A 7,492-nucleotide genomic window follows, 5' to 3' on the forward strand; every position below is an offset into this window, starting at 1 on the left:
GAGATCGGGGGTTGCCGTTTGGCTACCTATGATGAAACCGAAATACCCCTCGACTCCATCCACATCTGTCACTCGCCTCAGTATCACGCAACCCCGCTTTCACCCTGTCCTTCTCCACCTGCTCTCTCCATCCCAATCGCGGACGACCCCTTCCTACCACTCCTTCAACCTCGAACTCCAACGCTCGCCTAATCCCGACCCTTTCATCCCTTCTCAACACATGTCCATACCACCGCAATCTCGATCTCCTTATCAATGTCACAATGTCCTCATTCAGTCCCATCATTGACATCAGCTCTGTACTACTCCTCCTATCCTTCACTTTAACCCCACACATCATCCTCACCATAGCTCTTTCAGCCCTCTGCAGTACACTTTCCTCCTCTCTTCTCAACACCCAAGTTTCACCACCATATATCATCGCTGCTCTCACACATGCTTTATATACCCTCCCTTTCATCTTCACTGACCATTTCTTTCCACACAATACCCCACCCAGTTTCCTAAATTTCATCCATCCCACACGAACTCTAGCCGTAACTGCGCTCAAACATCCTCCATCCGCATTCAGCTTATCCCCTAAGTAAACAAAGCTTTCCACTCTTTCAATACCATCACTCAACCCCGTCCTTGCGTCCGTCCTATTAATCACATCATGAACACATTTCTTACATTTGAACGTGCCTTCCACCTTTTTCAGTGCCCCCCTCACATCACTACATCTCTTATGCACCCATTTCTGACATCCTATACACAATACCGAGTTAGCCTTCACTCTCCTATCACATACCCCACAGGGGTCTATTTTACTTATCACTCGTTCCCCACCTTCCCCACTCACCATTACCTTCGTCTTACCAATATTAACTTTTAACCCTTTCTTTTCAATAACACTTTTCCATCTGTCAAATTTTAACTGCAATTCTTCCATGCTATCAGCCATCAAGACTAAATCATCTGCATACAAAATCTCAAATAACAACCCCTCCATTATGTTTCCACACATAACATCCATCACAATTGCAAACAGAAACGGTGATAACACTGAACAAGTTTTCAACAAATCGAAATTATTTCTGTTCAAATTTATTATTAAATGCGTGATTATACATGTTATTATATTTTTGGGAACAAATTTCTCGATCACAGTGCCTGATGTTAATGTTTGGTAACTTGAAAGTAAGATACAATTTTGATAGTCTTATCAATCAGATGGTCCAAGCGATACAATCGTAATTCTTATCGCTTCGCATTTATTTTCAATGCATATTCATTGATTAATATATACTTAATATATTCCACTAATGAATGTTAACGCGTGCATTCATGTGTAGATACAAATGTACAAACAAAATTTATATACAAACTTAGGTGACAATTTTGAAACAAAAAACCGGCGCAAATGCGAAATCCGGCTAAGTTTTTGGCCAGAGCCGAATTTGAAAAAATGATCAGATTTATTGATTATTGAATTTATTTTCAAGTTGAAAGGTCTAGTAGGAAACATGAGAATTGTAAAGCTGAAGAAATATTAAATACAACGGGTAACAACGCAGAGATAACAACAATAAAAAAGAAAAAAACAAACCAGAAATATTAAAATGTTTCTGTGTAAATACAAGAAGTATTGTAAATATTGATAAAAGAACAAAACTGGAGTTATATATATAGAGAATGAACAACCCGATATTATAGGTATAATTGAATCATGGGCGAAAGAACCGATTCAAGATAGTGAGATATAACTGAACGAATACGTAATGTTTAAAAAAGACAGGGAACACAGTAAAGATAAAGGACAGGGCGGTGGAGTGTTATTGTACATAAACAAAAAACTGACTGCACTTGAAAGAAAAGACCTGAAAAACGACAAATTTAAAGAAATCGTTTGGTGTGATATAAAGAACGAAACTAAAACACTGCGTGTAGGAGTATGCTACAGAGTACCAGATTCAACAAAAGAGAATGACAGTGGATTACGTGAACTGATCAGAAATGCCACAAAAGTGTCTTGCGTAATAATGGGAGATTTTAACCACCATATTGACTGGAATCATAGAGAAGGCAAAAAGCTTGCGGACGAACTGTTTCTGGATTGCATAGACGAAAACTTTCTTACTCAGCATGTGATGGAGCCAACAAGGAGAGAAAATATATTAGATTTAATAATATCAACAGAAGAGAACATAATAGAAAAAGTTCGGGTAGGAGAAGAATTTGGAACGAGCGATTATAGGATACTTAGATTCAACTTAATGTTAGAGCAGAAAAAAGAAGACGAGGCTTATTCAAAGCGCTACAATTATTTCAAAGCAAACTACTACAAGGTCAGAAATAAAATCATAGAAATGAACTTGGCAGAGCGATTGAAAGATTTGGGAGTGCAAAATAAATGGAAAACCTTTGTGTCCTGTATGAATAAAGTTGTTGAAGAAACTATACCGACTATCCGGAGAAGCAACAAAAAGCTACCGCGGATAAATAAAAATGTACAGAAAACCAGAAGATCAAAATTTAAAGCATGGAAGAAGATGCAGGAGTTAAGACAGAGATATCTAAGAAATGCTAAAGATATTTCAAAGAGTGAGTTAGAAGCAGCAAGGGATAAATACATCAGAAAGAGAAATCTAGCAAAGGCAACAAACAGGAAAGGAATAAAGGAATATGAAGAAAAACTAACTGAGAACATAAATAAAGACAGTAAAAGCTTTTTCACTTACGTGAGAAGCAAACAAAAAAGGAAAGATAAAGTGGGGTCTCTGAAGACTGATCAAGACAAGATTGTAACGGAAGAAAAAGAAATGGCTGAGATGCTCAATAACTACTTTGGATCGGTGCTGACAAAAGAAAATACAAATAACATAAAGGAGCCAAAAAAATTGTTTGGGGGAAGCCAAGAAAAGATGCTTACAAGTGTTTACATAATAGAAGAGATGGTTGTCGAAATACTAGGCAGTCTCAAAGAGAATATTTTTAAAACCCAAAATTTTTAAAGGAAATAAGACATGAAGTAGGAGCCACACTGTGCGAAATATTTAATGACTCTTTAAGATCAGGAAATATACCAAAAGATTTGAGGAACGCCACCGGCACGCCATTGTTCAAAAAAGGACGTAGAAGCGAAACTAGTAACTACAGACCAGTTAGTTTAACTTGCATTATATGTAAAGTATTAGAAAAAATTATCAAGAGGAATATAGTCGAGCACTTAAATTCTAACTGCATAATCAATGACAGCCAACATGGTTTTATGAAAGGACGATCCTGTCTATCTAACCTATTGGATTTTTTTGAAGATGTTCATGTTAACCTAGACCAGGATAACTCGGTAGACGTAATATATTTTGATTTTCCAAAAGCATTCGATAAGGTGCCACATAAAAGGTTATCCAAAAAGTTACAGACATGTGGGGTAGAATGAAATCTGCTACAATGGATAAAAAATTGGCTGAAAGATAAGAGACAACAGGTGCAGATAAAAGGAATAAACTCGAAGTGGATAGACGTAACAAGTAGCGTGCCTCAGGGATCGGTATTGGAACCGCTATTATTTGTGATATACATTAACGACATCGACGAAGGAATAGTCTCTAAGATTTCAAAGTTTGCAGATGATACCAAATTATGTGCGAAAGTCAACAACGATGAAGATGCAGAAATATTGCAAAAAGAACTAGCAAGACTGTACCAATGGTCCAAGGACTGGCAAATGCTTTTCAACGTTGACAAATGTGCAGTCATGAATATAAGGAAGAACGCTAGATATGAATATAAAATTGGTGAAAGAGAACTACTACAAAGGAAGAAAAGGATCTAGGAATCATTGTTCATCAAAGCACAAAACCGTCAAGACAATGTACAGTTGCAGCGGCCAAAGCCAATACGATCTTAGAATTTATAAGAAAAACAATGGTCAGCAGAGAGAAGCATATCATACTGAAACTGTACAAAACCCTAGTCAGACCTTATCTGGAGTAATGTGTTCAAGCATGGAGCCCATATATGCAAAAAGATAAGGAAGTTTTAGAAAAAGTACAACGTAGAGCCACAAGAAGGATTAGAGAAATTGGAAAAATGGAATACGACGAGAGATTGAAAAAATGCGACTTAACATCATTAGAAAAAAGAAGATGTAAAGGAGATCTAATCCAAACATACAAATTGATCACAAACAGGGAAACAGCACCATACTCGAGATTTTTCAGGCTAGTAAACAGTGATAAACTACGAAGACACATATTTAAGATTTTCAAAAACTCGGATGGAAAAATAAAGAGCAGATTTTTTAGCAGTAGAGTGGTCAACGCCTGGAACGAGCTAAGCGATGATGCAGTCTCTGTGAATTCACTCAACAGCTTCAAAGCCTAATTCGGACAGATAGGATATTAGGAGATCTAATTAGTAGGGGTTCTTACATCTTCTGTACCACTTTAAACTCCGTTAATAATAATAATAATAATTTTAATCTGAGCCTAAGCCGAATTTCGGTACAGCCCTACTATTATAAAATTCAGGGAGTGAGCCGAAGTTTCAATTGGTTTTCCCTTCTTTCATTTTCTTTTAAGTGGTGTAAGATTATAAATAAATTTTTTTTTTGAATTTTTATTGATAAATTTAAACTGAAATGTATAGTTTTTGAGACCCCTTCACGAAACAGATTAATTTTTTTTAGTGCGTTTAAATAGAAAAAGGTGGTTTAACTTTTTTTAGTTTTATTTTAATGTTTTCGTTTGGTACAAATTTTTTTAATCTTTCCACTTTTTGGAAGTAACTTTAGAATTTAGATTTCAGTCGACGCAGTATTTGTAAATATTTAACATGTATTCATCCTGGGTATTATTTATTATGTAATTTCATTAATCAATTTAAGTTTATTAATTAATTAATTAATTAATTCAATCAATCAATCAATCAATCTTCGTTTTGCGTCCAGAGACCCGGTTTCCCGAGGTAGAACGTTGTTTTCTTTGCCATCAACTTTTTGCGCCAAATTAGACGATCAGTTGTATCCATTTCATTTAAATTTAGAGCTTTCATGTCTTGCTCGATTGTTTGCGACCAGGACTTTTTTGGACGGCCTTTGGGACGTGTGCCAGGTACTTTAACATCTGCAAGAGAAGTTATGGCACTGTTTCCACTTCGTTTTACATGACAAAACCACCTCAGGCGGTGTTGCCGGCATTTGTCCTTTATATCATCTAAACCAGCACGATGCAGGATTTCGGTAGATTTGATGTGGTCTTTCAGACTAATTCGTTGCATCCATCGGAGCATTTTCATGTCGGTTCGTTGAAGTTGTTGTTCCAGTTTGGTTGTCATTGGCCATGTTTCTGCACCATATATTAATAACAACACCGGACGTATCACAGATTTATAAAGTCTTGATCGTATTGGTAGTGGCATGTCACGTCGCATCAATATAGAGGCAAGGAGATGCCATTTATTCCATGCTGCACGTATGCGTGCTCGAACGGCAGCTTCAGTTGTTCCAGTACAATCCAGAACATCTCCTAGATATTGAAACGATGTGACTCTCTCTACCTTAATGGCTTCAAAAACAGTGCTATTTCGTATTTGTTGTTGTGGATTGATGCAAACAGGACAAACAAAATTGGACACTAGATAAAGTACCAATTATTTTTGAACAACATTTGTGACACCACTGGTTACACTGCTGACACTTGATTGAATTGTTACCTACACCAGCTTTACAAACTGAACAAAGCCATCGCCCGGTAGCTGTGGATTGGATTGGTTCACCAGTGTTCGTTGCTTTGGTTTTGCTGATGTTGACTTTGAATCCATGATCGGCGGGTCTGGTGTTCCAATCTTCAAACATCTGTGCTTCATTCTGCTCAGACGTGGCCGTTAAAACGATATCATCAGCATATATTAGATTCCAAATGTCACCAGTGCGTATCGGTTTTGTGATTTCTTCCATTACAGTTATAAATAACAGTGGACTGAGAATCGAGCCTTGGTGAACTCCAACGCCGATGTCAAATGCATCTGTGTTTTCAACCTTTGTGCTGACGAGAGTCTTAGTATTCGTATACATTTCCATCACAAGTCGAACAAGATATTCTGGAATGAGTTGTCGACGTAGACTCCACCTGGTTGCCTCACGGGGAACTCGATCAAATGCTTTTTCAAGGTCTACAAAAATGTGTGATAGTTGTTGATGCTTTGCGAGGTACTTCTTTTGCAGTTGCCGAAGGATGTGAATTGCATCAATTGTTGATTTCCCCGCTAGGAAACCAAATTGATAATTTCCGATTGTGATGCACGACGTTAATCTTCTCTCAATGATTTTTTCGACAATTTTCAGGGAGTGTTCTATCAGACGTATACCCCGATATGATGAAGAGTTCAATGGATCACCTTTGCCTTTGTATAGCGGGACTGTCATGCTATAGTTCCATTCAGTCGTTATTGAGCAATTTCTCCAGATTTCACGGCAAAGTTGTAGTAACGTTTGGATATCTGCAGTACCAGATGCTTTGATAATGTCATTTGTGCGTCCAGAGCGCCCTGCTGCCTTTTCATCCTTCATAGCTTTCAGATCTTCTGTTAGCTCTTCTATAGTGATGTCTGGAATCAGACTTTCAATGGGTGGAGCGTCAAAATTAATATTGATGGGATTTGTTTCGTTTAACAGACGGTTGAAGTATTCTCTCCACTGTAGCTTGATCTCATCTTGTTCAAGAACCATCTCATTTTTGTCATTTTTGATACATGAGGCACCAACTATGTCTTTTTTCGTACGCTTTGCTTGTTTTGCTATACGATACAGAGATTTCATTTGTTCACCTTTGCTTTTAGTGAGCCACTTTCTGCACTGATCTGTCCGAGCCAGTGCAACTTGACGTCTTGCATAGTTGTTCTTCTCTCGGAAAATTTTATGGTCACCAACAGACTTTGATTTTTGCCATTGCTTGTATGCAACTTTCTTTTCAGCTATTGCATTTTGTACACTGTCATTCAACCACCAAGTGTCACGTTCATGCTGACGTTTTGTACCAGTTTTCCCACAAACTGTAGTTGCACTGTTTATCAAAACGGTTTTGTAAGTACTCCAATCTGTACTGGCTTGCAATTGGTGGTCTAATTGTGTGGCGACAATCTGTTGAAATTTTTCTCGATGGATATTGCTTTTCAGCTTCCACGTTTTGATTCTCCGAGGCTTATGTTCTGACAGTTCGACAACCAGGTCTGCCACAAGGAGTCTATGTTGGGCGACACATGATTCGCCAGGTATAACTTTGAAGTTTTTGAACTGCCTTCGGTGTTGTTGCTTGACAGCGAAGAAATCAATTTGCGTGGCTGATGGTCCATTTTTGTATGTTATGAAATGTTCCAACCTCTTTCTAAAATATGTGTTCAGTAAACAAAACCCGTGACTTTCAGCAAACTCAAGGATGCGGTTGCCATCTTCATTCCGTTTTCCATAGCCAAAACCGCCATGTACGTTGTCAAAACCATCTGTTTTCTC

Source organism: Helobdella robusta (genome assembly GCF_000326865.2).
Source record: "Helobdella robusta unplaced genomic scaffold HELROscaffold_6, whole genome shotgun sequence".
Lineage (NCBI taxonomy): Eukaryota > Metazoa > Annelida > Clitellata > Rhynchobdellida > Glossiphoniidae > Helobdella > Helobdella robusta.